General features: G+C 37.7%; 1 protein-coding gene across 1 annotated transcript in view; it reads left to right on the top strand.

Moving 5' to 3' along the window:
- The first annotated feature begins 1,739 nt into the window (after positions 1–1,739).
- The window catches only part of nck2a (NCK adaptor protein 2a), a 114,063-nt gene continuing 101,443 nt past the window's right edge, over positions 1,740–14,359 (top strand). The window contains exon 1 of the mRNA XM_056465333.1: positions 1,740–1,962. The gene's annotated coding sequence lies outside the window, so the exon portion shown is untranslated. The remainder of the gene's footprint in view (positions 1,963–14,359) is intronic.

Here is a 14,359-nt window from a genome sequence, read left to right as displayed (position 1 = left end):
ATTGTTCGAAACAATTTTGCAGGAATCGTTTTCAGAGAGTATCTTAAACAAAAATCTCATTCACATCTATGCTATAGCTAAGTTAGTCAAAAAAGTAATTAGCACAAAAGTTGCCAGATTGTACCCCAGCAGGCACCTGATGTCAAAAAGACATAAAAAAAAACGTCAAAAATGCTGATCAATTGCCTAGCGTGATGTCAAAAAAACATCAAGTTGACGTCTAACATTGGCATAAAAACAGTTACAGGACAGTCCTGTAATCAATTTTTGACATGTTTTTTGACACGAATCATAAGGGTATCCGCAGGTTCTTAAAAAGTCTTTAAATAGTCTTAAAACTCAAAAGCTACATTTTAGACCTTAAAAAAGTCTTAAATCTATTGACATGTTGTGTTGTAGGTCTTAAATCTTTTTAACAGGTATTATTTTTCCTGTTAATTTATTTGTTATCTTAATTTTACAATTATCGAAGACTGAAGTAATTGACAGCTATGTTTTGCTCTATTCTTGGTAAGGGTTATAGGTTTGTGAATGGATATATGTGAAAAATAATACAAATATTCAAAAATTATTATTCAAAAAACAAAATTATTATCATTGTATTATTAAATGAATAACATTTTAATCATTTTAACAGGGCAAGTGAAAATCTTTTCTAACTGACATATTCACCTGTATAAGTCTAAAATTTCAGGGTACATCAAAAGTGCATCAGTGACTACGTTTACATGGACATCAGTAATCGAATTATTTGCCTTAATCTAATTAGGACAATAATAAGATTAAGGCGTTTACATGAGTTGCTTTTTGAATGTTTCTATCATGATCCCATTTTACATGTCATAGGACATACTTCATAGCGTCACCTCGCTATCCGCATTTCCTCCGGAGTTTCATGTAATTTCAGGTGTTTCATTATTAATTTGTCGACTTTAACTGCGGTTTGGCACTTTCACTTTCATTCAGGGATGCCCCCCCCCCATCCCCCCTCCCCCCCCCCACCCACCCCCCCCCCCCCCCCCCCGTCGCATTACACGATGCAGGTGTATGTGGTCTGCACTGGGTAGGTGCAAAGAGTGTCGTGTGTGTGTGGACTATCGTGTCGCAAAACGCGGCGAAAAGCCCTACATGACGGTAATAGTTCGATTAAGGTGTTTACATGTCTGTACTAGCCTACACCTCAATAATGCGACTAAAATCGGCATACTCCAAATGTCTTAATTCGATTTCGTTCGATTACGACCTTAATCAGATTAAATTAATCAAAAAATCGCTGTACGTGGTTAAATCTTAATCAGAGTTGTCTTAACCACAATAAAATCGAATTATTGGTGTCCATGTAAACGTAGTCATTGTGCGGATGTCAAATAGATGTCAAAGTTTTGACTTCAAATCAATTAGCATTTCTGACGTGTTTTTACGTCAATTTTAAGTCGTTTTGACATGGGTTTAACTAAAATGATAACCATTCATTCAGTCGCTTTATTCTTCAGGGGTCGCCACAGCTGAATGAACCGCCAACTTATCCAGCACATGTTTTACTCAGCGGATGCATAAATTAAAACAATCTGATTGGCCTGCTCTCAAGCATGTGATCAAGTCCACTTGCCTCCAAACTTTCGCCACACTTCATTAGTACATTGTAAACTTTGAGTATTTGATAAGCTCCTCCATCACCATCATCATCAGCGCCTCCCTTCGCGCTTTTGCTGTGCCATGGCAGCGGTGACGTCACCCGTGCTGTGACTCTCGCTGGCGGCGGAGAGCGAGAGCTTGAACAGACCGAGGGTTGGAGAGAGGAGAGGAGCAGCCTGGGCCCCGCGGACCAAAAATAAATAAATAAACAAAAACTAAACCCAAACGGATTTACCTTCGCTTCGCTTTATCCTACCAATCCAAGTCTACAAAGAGAGCGTGCTTTCTGCGCGATTTGAAGCCCGATCTGTCAGGAGTTACAGCAAGGTAAGAACAAAATATAGTAGTAATAAAAGGCTTCGCGTAAAGTTGCTCCGGTGTCCTTTCCGCGCAAAAACTGTGATCGCGTCTGGATGAATTTAGCTTCTCTAATGCGAGGATGAGTGTGTGTGTGCTGCAATGTGAAACGAGAAAGAAACAGCAGCACTTTGAATGATTGTGTCTCGCGCTCGTCTTTTGTCTTTAACTGCTCTGTTGCCACAATAGAGATCACCGCCTGCTTAAGTTGCTGGATCTGACACATTCGCCAAACAGCGAGGATCATCTGTTGAATGGTGCGCTTGAAATGCTGCTTTCGGTTTGTTGTTTTTGTTTTCAGGTTTCAGATTTGGAGAAAGAATGAAACGATGGCTGCTGCGAATGTCTATTGTCATTCACTATAGGTTGTGTGTGTGCACGCGCCATGGAGTCATCCACATTGTGAAACAAGCGCTTTCGCTGACATGTATTTGAATACTTAACCCTAGCGTATATATTGTGTGTGTGTATGTGTATGAATTAATGTTGTTTATTCAGATGAGAGTCTTATGAATGAATTAGCATCGCGAGAAGTGCAGGATATAGTTCTCTGGGAGTGAAACTTGGATGTTGATTTAAAGTGAGATTGAAATGGTGTTGAACGCTGAATAGCCCACATCAAATACTTAATATTTGCTTAGACGTTTTCTAATCCTATGGGAACTCTAAACAAAATGTACACATACAAATGTTCTTAATAGAATGTGCAATTATTTCTGTTTTGGCTACCAGAAGTCCTCTGGTAAAGTAATACATGTATTTATTGTTTTATTAAAAATATCGCTGTTCATTTATACGCCATATGTCATTCAAGACACTGGTGATATTTCTTTTCACCAGATGAACATTAAGGAAGATTTTTTGCTGCAATCGGGGTACTTTAACCACAAGTGAAAGGGATAATTCAACCAAATATGAAGAGTTCAGATGCAAAAAACCTCTAAGTACCGTCTGAAATTTCCATCGAGAAAGAAAATTTCTCTCAGCCTCTGTCGTTTTGTTAAGATATTTCACTTTAAAGTCACTTTAAATTATTCTTTGCCATAAAGGTGATATTACTGAAAATACACACAGGAGGCTGAAAAAAGCTTATTTTAGAGGTAATTTTCAGATGGCGTTTAGAAGTTTTTGCTTCTAAACTCTTCATATTCTGTCATCATTTACTCACAAACAAATTCTTATTTTTTATATAGGTTGCAGCCTCCAGAATAAGAACAAATAACCAAAACGCATATCTTTATTGTAAACAAATAATTTGTTCTCCAAAATGTCATGAATGGATAAGAAATGTTTGCAGAGGCTGTAGATTAAAGTGGTTATGCATGTATCTTCAGGAGCTTGGAGTATTCGTTTAATTTTCCCTACATGTTTTTTTTTTTTTTTTACTTTCAAAGTGTTTATAGCCAATAGAATTCATTTTATGAATCATCAACCACCATGGCTTCACATAAAATTTTCTTAAATGTTCTACTGAAGAAAAAAGTGTTCTTATAGTATAGAGCTGCATGATATTGGAAAAATCTGATATTGCGATATTTTATTTTTCTGCAATAAATACTGCTATATGAATACAGTTTTACAAGATGGTTGGAATAACATTATTTGATGGTTTTCTGGGAAGTCTAACAGTATTCAGGGACAAAAAATTTAATAACCACAATGCGAAAAATGTTTTTCTTATTTGTTTTGTCTCATTTCTGGTCCTAATATCTAAAATTTGTAGATCAAGTAAAAATTTTGTTTTGTTACAAGACAAAAGGAAGAAGAAATAAGGCAAAGTTTTGAGTTTTTCTTTAAACAAGCTAAATTATCTACCAGTGGAGTAAACTTATCTTGTGTTTGCTTTGAAGTGTAGATATATGGACTACAATCAAGACAAAAATTTTAAGTAAGATTTTTTTTTTTTTTTGCATAAATCGTGTAAATAGATGAATCAAATGCAATTCTTTAGCTCCTGGTCAACTATAATTCAGACTCAACATTGCATATCTTGCATTGTAACTTTTGCACACATTGCGATATTGATGCTGATGCAATATATTGTGCAGCCCTACTATAGTACATCATGGATTCCCTGAGAGTGATTAAATTATCAGCAAATGTGTATTTTTAAATATCTATTTAAATACAGCTTTTTGGGGACTCTGCATTTGAGGAACCTGAACATAAAGTAAAGCATAAAGTACACTGTCAGTCTTAGCAAAACATTGCTTAAAAACCGGCTAGTTGATTTTGCCTTGCAGATCATTTGAAAAGTCGGGCCTCCGATAAAGATTTAGTGCATTTAATACACTCTCTGTTTGAAACCGTTTAGAATGGTTTCTTTCATGCACAAAGTAAACACAGAGCATCTTGTGATTTACAGCTGTGTGGCTTTTCTACATTTATGGTCAGGTTCTTGACACTCTATTCCTTCCCATCTCTTTCTTTCACAGACTTGCATACTTCCCAGCATTATAATAATTGAATTTTACACCAGTCAGGATTTCACCCGCTCGGCTTAGGTGCCGTAAGTGGCTCAAATACTGGGCTACTTTGAAGACAATAATCCTATTTTTTATAGTTTCTCATGAAACATCCCTAGAGGATTGAAAAAGCTTATGCTACACAGCACCACTTGTGTTGGGTTCCCCTTAAAACCAACTGTGTTTCTACCCAGGTTGGATTCATTGTCTGTGTTTGTATCGATTTGAATGCATGATCTGGAGATTTTTTTGACAAGTTTCACACTGATCACACCCACACCTCTTTCTTTTTCACGGGTCAAAATCTGTTATGTGTTGCCCTGCAGTGTCAGGTATATGGAATCTTAGGCATGATTGATGAACACGGTAATAACTTGCTCTGTTATGAAACTCATGTATGCGTCACATAATGTCTGTCATTGCGCAAGGAAACACAACATAATTGAGCCTACGTAATGCACCAGACACACAATGCCATAAACAGGATCCCAAAGGTCAGAAAACTTGTAAATTCTTGGCATTTTGAAACTTCAGGAGTAGGCATGGGATGATAATCACTTTTAAGGTGTACCGTGGTTTAGAAAAGTCAAGGTTTTAAAACGACACAATCTGCTATACCGTTCCTATGGTACATTACATTTTTTTGTTGCAAAGATGCCTTGTAAATTGTACTAAAATCTGTGTTTTTGAAACTAATGAAGACAGCAGAAGTCAATGATTTATTTGGATTATTCAGCCTGACATGTATTTTAAGTGTTTCTCAAAAAATATATATTGTGTTCAAAAGGGAAAAAAGTTTTAGTTTTTTTACCCAGACATTTAAAAAGAACTTATTTTAGAACAGTAATCACAATAACCTTAAACTGTGATATTTTTATCCAAGTTTATCATACCGTCAGAATCTTATACTGGCTCATGCCTATTCAGGAGTTGGAGATATATTATGAAAATTACTTGGAGCATTTCTTATCAATTTAAGATTTTAATGTAGCACCTCAGTGGCAGTGTGATTCTGCTTTTATCTTTGTGGACTAGGACAGCTGAATACTCTTTTTAGTCCTGAAATAGTACAAAAAATGTCCCGGAGCTCTCTTGTTACTGATCTCATTTACAAATGTGCTGTTTTTTGGACCAGGGCTCTGGAATGTGCTGCGCACGCGGTCCTCTCTCAGTACCAGCCACCAATCTCCAAACAAAAGACTGTTCATTCAAAGTGTTTCTCTCCATTTGAGCTTTGCCATCAAGATTTGTGAATTATGGTCTATGCTCCGATCACTTCTTCAGCAAAATATTAAAAAGTTTTTTTTTGTGTAGTCTTGATTTATACAGTACTCCAAAACACTCCAAAATATCTCTGTCAATGTTTTCAAGCAATTATATTTGATTTACTAAAGTCACACAAGTGGCAATTTTGCTTCTGTCATCCATGATGGAGAGGTGTAAACTCCATAACAAAGCTTTTCCTCATAAATGCTAAAATGTCAAATAAAATAAAATCAATTATGTTTGTTGTATAGAGAGACAACTCTTATGCTTTTTATTAGCATTATTTATTTTGGGTTGTGCAGTTTAGTTCACAGAATTTCTACAAAGTATTTTGTATATTGTAAACTTTCCTCATTTAGAATATAAACAGTGTTTACAGATTGATCTATTTCTTACTCTGTGGTTAGTTGTTTTGGAAACAATAAATATATGTCAATATAATATTAACATAAACTTTTGATGCAAATTTATGTTTTGAGTTTTTACTGCAAATGTCACATCCATAACGCTGCAATTGCTCTTCCTTTTTTCATTTTTCAGGTTATTAAGTTACTGTCTGTATCTAAATCCATCAGAGCGTTCATCCTTCGTTCAGAAATGTTGTACATTGTGATTTACAGATGAATCAGTCAATTAGAGACATGTTTGGTTTTGCCATTCCAGACGTGATTTGTTTGAAATTATAGTTTGTGTTTGTTGGTAATTGCGTCCGGCTTAGAAATCTTGCAAGGCAAGTGTTTTCTGCATCTCTCAGCTGGCTTACGCTGATGTCTCCACAACTGGCTCCTTCAGAACTTTGACCTAAATGTACTTTAACTTTTCTATAAAAGGCTGTAATTACAGTGTTTATGGATTTGGCAGAGTCTTGCAAGTATTCGGCGTAGCCGCAGATAGTTTGTGGTTTAGTATTTTGTAAATGTATTGATTTATCACATACCTGTGGTTAAGGCTGCACGTTGTTCCTTACTGGGTGGATGTCAGCTAAAAATGTTGACAGTTTGTATAGTAAATGTACGTTTTTGTGAAAGTGGCCTTTTAAAACCCGCAATCAAATTGTGTAGAATGGATCTCTATGGTATTAAACAAAAATCCCACATGTCATCGAGTGTGGAAATCATGTTGGGAGGGAAAGACTCGCATCTGCAACATCACGTCATGGTCGAGTTTGTGGCTTGGAGCTGGAAATTGCTTTTTTTGCGACGTCGTGTTCTACAGTAAATTTTAATCTTTACAAAATAAGAGCCTTCGTTTAAAAAAAGAAAAGACCCAGATTGTTGGCTCTGGAGACAGACGCCCCCATCTAATAGAGCGCACAGATGCCGGTTAAAGGTCAGGCTAGAGTTTTGTTATTTTTATCATAATCATTTGTAATCTGGAGCGGCCATTATGCGCACAGCTGATCTAGCAGTGATGGAACTGAATTGGTCGCCGTGCCTCTGGTGAGAAAGAGGATTTATCCGGCAAATCACTCTTAGCGCTCCTAAAATATGTCGTTCCTTGGGTTGTATTGGATTTGAAAACCACGTATGATTTATTTTTTTCTTCTCTTTAGCACTGGTTTTTATAGGTCAAATGTGGAGAGACTAAAGAGATTTGACTGTGAAAGCGATCATGCACCATTATTCCATAGACTGTTCCTCTAAATCAGCAAGAAACTTCCCTTTTTTCCTCTCATGGAATATTCAGAGCCTGCAAAGTGACTATGAACGATGACAGCGTATGAACATCTCATTTAGGGATGAATTTAAACCGTTCTCACAGGAAAACATAACTATTTTACAAGATTGGTTTTCTATGGATTTGTATAATGTGAGTTTTTATTTATTATAAAGGTGAGGGTGGATCCCTGGGGGAAAGTAGGGAATGAAAAAAGTTTGTAAGAATTAGGAATGTAATCTACGGCTGCAGGCGATGCACAATATTGGAAAATCTAACATTGCGGTATTTTGTTCTTCTTTGATATCTGTCGGATGGATGGATGGATGGATGGATGGATGGATGGATGGATGGATGGATGGATGGATGGATGGATAGATAGATATATAGATAGATAGATAGATAACGATATGAATACAATTTCACCAGATGACTTGAATATCTCTATTTGGAAAGAATTTATCATGTCATTGAATTGGTTCACTTTTGTACCTTTTAAGGCTCGCTTCCACTGACTGGTACAGTACGGTTCGGGTCGATATGTGTCACCTTTATCAGGCTTGCGTTTCCACTACCAAGGGTACTCTTTTGGTGGGCGTGGGTTATGACAGAAAATAACAGTCGACGTCATTCTCGCTGGAGGAAATGTCTACAATAAAGCTGTACAGGTCGCTCATATAATATGAGAAGCAATTCTCACAAAACAGATGCTTTACACACATAAATACTTGTGTAGAAATGTTTATTACTAACTTTTCTATGAACATGAGTTGATTATAACTGCAGATCAATGACAGTGCGAAACAGCCTACTGTAACGTCTGTAATTATATTAAAAAATAACATATATAAACACATACAGCCCCTTACAGTCTCCGATATGTTATCAATTACAGAAGAACTACACACAGCAGACATTTCGTCCGTATTTAGGTTAAAAAACAACAACACAAAATATAGCCCACAGTCAGTGAAAACCTCTTATCTGTGTCTGTAATCTTCAGCAGCACATGTAGCCTCTGTTAGACAGTAATTCCATCATTCCCAGTTCATATTAGTCCAAAAAAGTAAAGATAATAGTTATACATGGCATTTTGTTCATGTTTGCTGAAAAATAATGTTCCTTTTTTCCGGCTTCTCCTTTGCTTTTTCTCGCTTCACTCTCGCGTTTGTCAGTGTCAGAAAGGATCGGGTTTCAAAAGCACGTCAATAATCAAGCGCACGTTTTTATCATCAGCTCAAGAAGTTTGTTATTTCAGATATAGATGCGCTGCGAACGCAAGGAAGAAAGCGAAAACGTTCGCACTTCAGACTGCCTCGTAAAAAACTACGAGGCACAGGGTAGATTCTGCTCTACTCCATGGCTTTGTGGCTGTTCATCAAAACAACGACAAGGTTTGTTTGAGCCCGGATCGACCATGGCTCGTTATTATATATATATATATAATTCCGCTGTAATCTCTCGGCTGTGTGTGTATTTTAAACATGGCGGGTTTTTTGTTTTCATTCTGGCTTGTTGCGTAAGCAAATGATGTATCTCTGTAAACCAATAGCGTTCAGCTGCACGTCTAGCTCCACCTTTTGGTACCCTTTCTCTTGTTTGGTGGTATGGTGGTAAAGTTGTATGGTATGGTATGGTATGGTACGGTTCGGTTCGGTACGAATTTTGACAGTGGAAGCGGCCGTAAAGCGCACCAAACCGAACCGTATGGTACCGCACCATTCCACTTAGTGGAAACAGGCCATTAGGGTTCACTTTTGTACCTTTTAGGGTTCATATTTGTACGGTTAGGGTTCACTTTTTTTCTTGTAGGGTTCACTTTTGTACCTTTTGGGGTTCACTATTCTACTTTTTAGGGTTCACTTTTGTACCTTCACGGTTCACTTTTGAATCTTTAAACTGCTACGAGGTACACATTTGTACTTTTTAGGTATTCATAGTAATTTTAAAGGGCACCTAGGTTACCCCTTTTTCCAGATTTAAGATAAGTCTTTTGTGTCCCCAGAATGTGTCTGTAAAGTTTGAGCTCAAAACACCCATCAGATTATTTATTATAGCTGTCTGAAGTGTCTGTATTATAGCTGGTAAAACCTGGTTGCTGTTTTTTTGTACTGGGCCTCTAGTCCTCCCCGCCTACCGTTCCCACGTGCCTGTCAGCAACATGCCTCAATCGCCGCCCTCGGCTGCCTCAGGAAGCAGATCTCACGTCGCGTTTGTGAGAAATACTACAATAAGAACTTTACCCATCAGTATTTGATGCACTTTTTGTGAGTTGCAACCATGAGTCACACACAATGTCGTTAAAAATTCGCACACACATGCACACACACACACACGCACACACACACATAGCGCAGACACCCACACACACACAGAGAGAGAGAGAGAGACAGAGCGCGTTTGCACGCATATGTGACAGGATACAGGCTAATCCTCACTGCTGTATGAATATCTGTTATGTTAATGTACACAATAAACCTGATTTAACATCCACAAACCGGGATTGAAGCATCTTCTTTTCTAATTGTTCTGACACACGGCTGTGCTGATGAAGTAAAGCTGAAGTGAATCGCTGTAATTCATAACACACAAGCACTGTTTTAAAAACATTTTAAACTTGTTAAACTCACTCTTGATCACATTTGATGATGTTTGATGATCCTAACGAACTGAACAGACCTTTTATTCTCGGTTGCTTTGTGCACGTCTGGTCTTGTTAATATGGTTATACACATGACTACCGGGACATGTTAATATGCACAACTGTCAATCAACAGCTGTGCGGGGGACCGCACTCCTACGTCAAGTTGCGGTTGGTCTAAAAACCACTCCAATTGGTCCACCGTTTTTATGTTGTTAAATTTGAAAAAAAAAGGACTGGGTGTGTTTATATCACCCCAATATGACTGTCTATACACTATATTTACACACATGTCTGTCCAACAGCTTTAAAAGTAGATTTTTCACCATAGGTGCCCCTTAAGTACCTGTTAAAAAACAAAACTGTACCTTTTGAAAAGGTACCACCCCAGGGACAGATTTTGTACCTTTATTTCTAAGACCGTAGTATGCTATTCGCACGTGTCTCGACTCCCTTATAGAATTCAAATCAGTAATCTTAAATCACACATCATAACTGTTATGGTCACTTACTAAACCACCACCAATATCAGCCTCTTCTGCTTTGCGATGCACTGTAAAAAAACTATTAATTTTGACACCCCTAGTAAGAATTCAAATGAGTAGTCACCAATTCACCAACATGTAAAATAATTGAAAAATTGTCATTGGATTGTGTTGTGTGATTTTTGTGTGAACATTTAGGTTGCGTTTGCTGGCTTGTAGGCAATTTAAATGTCATATTAAGCAAAAGATGATTGCTCATATTCAGCCATTTTTGCATTGCTACAAAAAGCCTGCTTTAGCTTTGTTTTCCTTGCAGACTTTGTTTAGTGTGGGTTGCAATCTGGGTGTTCAGTGCCGTTGTGGTGGCATCCATTTAGGAAGGGCAATTTATTTAACGAGGGCATTGTTTGGTTAATTGTGTTTTCATTAAGGGAATGAGGTTTGTTGACCACGGGGAACGTTCTCATGAGTAACTATTAGCAGTTAAGGAGATTTTTTTGTTTTACTGAGGATCGTGTGAAAACTCACTGGGAAATTGAACTAGACTTTGTCCTTTGGCTGAACCGCTTCCTTTCACATGCTTTCCAGGGACCATCTCCGACGTACAGCAGCACAGAGCATCCTTTCTCTTTCTGGCTTTGTTCTCTCTTTGTTGGATCGCAGTCCTGGCTGCTGCTTCCATCCATCCTCTGATCGCTCTTTTTATTGTCGGACATCCAATTGCCAGGATTATAACTTGCCAACATTAAGTTTGGTTTGTATTGCACAGGTAATTGTAAAACTGTCCACTTAGAAAGGAATAGGCCATTTGATAGATTGGCAAGCTTTGATTTTTATTTGTTTTTCATTAGCAATATTGCATCTTTATTTGGACTGGTTGAAGCATACCAGTGAAACCACAACTGACTTTATCATTACTTTAGTGATATCTTAACATACCTTGACACAGAAAAGATGATCTGCTGTGGTCCTTTCCTAAATCACAATTTTTATATAATTCTTTTTGAACAGTACCTTTTTTAATTGCATTACCCAGAATGACAAAACTTCTACCTCAGCTATATCGCAGACTATCAGGCTTTAAACAATCAATTAATCAATCAATCAATAAATCAGGCTTCGGGCAGTCTATCCATCCATTGTTCTTTTTGTTTATCCCTCCATCCATTCATTCATCCATTCATTGTTTCTTTTGTTTATCCCTTCATCCATCGATCCATTGTTCCTTTTGTTTGTCCATCCATCCATTCATCCATCCATTCATCCATCCATCCATTTATTCATTGTTCCTTTTGTTTATCCATCCATCGTTTCTATTATTTATCAATTTATCCATAATTCCTTTTGTTTATCCACCCATCCATCATTCCTATTATTTATCTATCCATCCGTACATCTATCCATTGATCGTTCTTATTGTTTATACATCCATCCATTCATCCATCCTTCCTACCATTCATTGTTCCTTTTGTTTATCCATCCATTCATTGTTTCTATTGTTTATCCATTTATCTGTCCATCCGTCCGTCCATCCATCCGTCCATCCAGTTGCAGTTTAACTGAATGAAGGTGATATTTTAAAATATTTTAGAGTAGACTGAGATTTCTGTTGTGCTGAACACTGATGCCACAGACTGGCACATGACATGGATTTTTCTGATATGATTTCATAATAACTTCTTGAATCTGATTCTCAATGAAGGAGTACTAACAAACTGCATATTTGGGACAAAAGTGTCCTGGCTGTTTGAATAAATAAAAAAAACCACAACTTAATTCTTTTAATATAACACAGCCAACACTACGTCCGCATTAAAACGGCATGATTTTAGCCCAGATTTTAACTCTCCAACAGGTTTTGAGAAATCGAATGCCTGATATCCCATGCAAAACGGTACTCGTTCACATAAGTAACCATCTCACAGTGTGTACGATCAAAGATACAATCTGAGAGAATCGCTGATGAGTCGCCCACACCCGTGAGATATTTAGCATGCTTAATAACTGGAGCTGTCTGCGATTCAAAATCATGCCGTGTGAAATGTGTACTGATTAAAAATAACATTGCCGATTACCTACAGCCAATGAGAGAGCAGCATCCACTTGTAAGGGTATCTGCAGCTCGAGGTTGGAATGAAAGTTAATCAGGCTTCTTTTCTGTCTATTTGGACCCAAGAAATGGAGAAGAAACTTGTGGAAATTTGGCAGGCGCACCGGTGTGTGTTTCACTTGTGTCATCTGAGCAATACCACAACTGGGTCGAAAAAGAAAAAAAGTTCGAGAGAAATTGCTTATTCCCTTCAAAAGCCAGGTGAACAAAATAAGTAAATTTTCTACCCCACTAAAGGCTTCTTTTTCATGATGTTGTTGATAACAAAAGATATACTACGTGACCTTGTGTTGTTTTCATATCACTTCTCGCGTGTCTTTGGTTGTGAAATGCAGTTTGTGGGCCGAGACAATGTTATCGGTGATTCTTCCAATTGTAAAGTCATGTAGTGTAAAACCCCCAGTCGCCGATCCATCCTACAGCCTAAACACAGCACCGACCGAATGCTACCCCAGATGGTCATGCAGTGTGAAAACATCTGTAATACCACTACTTTGAAAATCATGCAGTCTCGGCATAATGTGACCGTCATTTTTTTTTTTGTTACTTTATATGAAGGTTGAAAGATGTAATTATATCATTTCCTCATAAAAATTTTGAGGGATTCAAACAATAACGTATTTCCAGTTTCACATTTTTAATTTCCATAGCTTTAGAGAATCCAAAAAGGTCTGCACATTGATAAATAATGTTATGATAGCCGTTTTAATGTTAGGTTATGATTGAATTGCCTCTTGTTATAGTTATGAAATAGTTTGACAACAAGCAGGAAATGTTCTTGTACCAATGACATTACCACATTGAAAGGGTCTATAGAAACTTTACATGCATTTAGTCTGGATCAATTTGATGATACAGCACACCATAAGTAAAACATTTTAATAAATGAAAAAGTTGTATGTAAGTAAGTGTCACAGCATTAACAATTTTGTTTCCTGGCCGACTGATAAAACATCCTTCTTCTGGCTTGTGGGAGCTCAGTACCGTCTGCCAATCTTGCTGGATCTTGTGATCTTTGCAAGTGCTTTCCAGTTTTCTGAGCAATATGCATCAGGTAGCCAGTGAACCGAGTCCAGACTGTCCGTGAGCATGCCGACTAAGACTGTCTTGTCATCATCGGGTCCGGCAAGCTGATTGTGTTTTCTCATACTAGCTGATATCAGACTTGATCTACCTTATGAAAGGTTCTGTCATCGCTCTTGTGTAATATGCTCTCTTGTACACACACAACTTTGAACGTACTCATCTTTTCCTTTCTGCATGGGAAGAACACAGCAGATGTAGTCTTTCTGTTAAGCGCCCAATTGCCATGCACACTGAACCGATCATTAATTCATTTTCTAGTCATAAACACCCCGCGAAGGGCTTCTTGAGCTGTAATTATGGGTCGCCTGCTCTTAACTGCTCTGCTGGTTTTGAATTTCCTCAGTGAAATGGCCATTCTGGACTGGACAGGGTGATGCAGGACAAGAGTGTGTAATTCAACACCACCTCTCTAAGTGCTTCAGTGCTGCTCAGAGTAAGCATTAGATTTGAGCCCTGCTGATTCAGATCCTTCTGCCCTCCCCCTCGCCCAGACAGGCCCATGATGAAGAGCACAACTTAGGTGTAGCAAGAGGTCATTGGATTTTGACTCTGAATATGATTGCTCTTAAGTAACCAAAGCAAGACATTCCTGTAAAAGGATGGTTTAACAAATAAGTTCTGCGATCATTTTCTCATTCATTGTCACTCCGATCATGTA

Source organism: Danio aesculapii, chromosome 9, assembly GCF_903798145.1.
Source record: "Danio aesculapii chromosome 9, fDanAes4.1, whole genome shotgun sequence".
In the NCBI taxonomy this organism is placed as follows: Eukaryota; Metazoa; Chordata; class Actinopteri; order Cypriniformes; family Danionidae; genus Danio; species Danio aesculapii.
The sequence above is the reverse complement of the archived record's forward strand: the minus strand, read 5'-3'. Positions and strand labels throughout refer to the sequence as shown.